Here is a 1,961-nt window from a genome sequence, read left to right as displayed (position 1 = left end):
TCAATTCGATGATTAACGAATTTCGAAAACCCCTAAAATAAAATGTCTACCCTGAAAATGAAAAAGGAAAACTAGTTGGATTCATAGCTTTTGAAATGTTAATATTACCCATGTGATGCCAATCATTATTGCTTGAGTGTTCAAGAGCGGAAATTTGGGTGTTTACAACATGATGGGTTTCAACTAATATAGGATAATAAGCAAAAGAAAATGAAAGATACAATAAAGTGTTGGCTGAACATAGCAAAAAAAAAAGAAAAAAAGCATAATCAAAATATATGAACTCTCTTTTTCTATGAACCAAAAGCAAAATATTTCTAAATTCTAACGGCTAACCGGACCACTTGACTTGAAGGAAAATGTGATTATGTGAAGTGTTTCTTAATTTTATACCTAACTCATCAAAATGTTAGGTATAAAGTAAACACCACACTAAACACGTTATGTTTTTGTGTTAAAAATATTTTTTGAATGGTTAAAAATAAATCAATCACAAAAGCTAATCAAGAGATGTAATTACGGTTTAAAATTTATGATTTAGAGATAAAATTATCAAATACACATTCAATTATTATTATTATTAACAAAATAATCCATTTTTTCCTTTCCCGCTTCATATTCTTTTTAGACATTTTAATTTTTTACAATAATGCCTAACACTCAAAAATCTTAAACTATAATTTTTCCAAAAAAATTATTATCATTTTTTTCAAACATACTTTTTTAAATTAATTTTTTTTAACCCCAACAATAATACAAAATTAGGCCCCATTTCTGCCGGACTTTTGTGTCTGGGGGACACGTCACATCAGACGAGATTAATGCAGGTAAAGTACATGTTTTATATGCAAAACTAGTTTTTTTTAACCGTGCCATGCACGGAGTTTTTTATTATATTTTTATAAGTAAATATTTTAATTTATATTAATTTATATATTCTATATATAGATAAATAAAAATAATCATAATCATTTATAATTTGTAGTTTAAAATAAAAAAAAAAGAATCTAAATAAACATCATGAAAATTTTAAATTATGAAAGTAAAATTATATACAAATATCAATGAAAAAGTTAATCTCTTATTCACAATTACATAAATTTTTAAAAGTATATATTATTTTAGTATAAAAATTAAGATTTATACATGTGATATATCATGAAAGACTCTTTCATATTTAATTTTGAAACTTTATCTTATCAAACTTTTATGACAAAAAGAATAAAATATTGATTGTGAGAAAAAATCATAAATATATATTTAATAATTATTTAATTTAAAAATATCTAAATTTTTAAAAATTTAGTTTATCCAAGTTTAATTTTAAATTGAGATAAAAGAAGTTAGTATAATTTTAAATTTAGATATATATGTAATTTTAAATTGAGGTAAAATAATTTTTATTTTAAATTATAAAAAAAATAAAGACAAAAAATTAATAAATAATAGTGATTCAACTATAAATTTTATTTATTTAAATTTATATGAATATTATTTTAGATGGTGTATAATTTTTTATGATTTAGGAATTTAACTTTTAAAAACTATTTGGATTAGGTAAGAGTGAAATATGAGAATATATATTTTATTAGATTTAAATTAAGATAAATCTTATATATTTTAAAAGATTTTGATAAATGTAAATTTTAAAACTTTAAAATTTTTAAAAATTAAATAATTAATTTAATAAAATTATTTGATAATATCTTATGTGTCAATAATATAGGTTGTCCACTTATGCATCCATATAAGTAAATCTTATCAAATTTTTATGTATGTTGTAATATAATATTATATATGATATGATTTGCATCAGATTCGACTCATGGTAGAATTTGCATGTCAAAATTTTTCTCATGCAATAATTCATTTTTTTAGTTAAAAAAAAATAAATGAGGGAAGACTATTACATTTTTGAATTAGGATATAAAGTCGTAGACATTATATTTTATTCGAAAAAT

Source organism: Durio zibethinus, chromosome 4 (genome assembly GCF_047325235.1).
Source record: "Durio zibethinus cultivar Kanyao isolate XHJ-2024 chromosome 4, ASM4732523v1, whole genome shotgun sequence".
In the NCBI taxonomy this organism is placed as follows: domain Eukaryota; kingdom Viridiplantae; phylum Streptophyta; class Magnoliopsida; order Malvales; family Malvaceae; genus Durio; species Durio zibethinus.
This window is presented reverse-complemented; position numbering follows the sequence as displayed.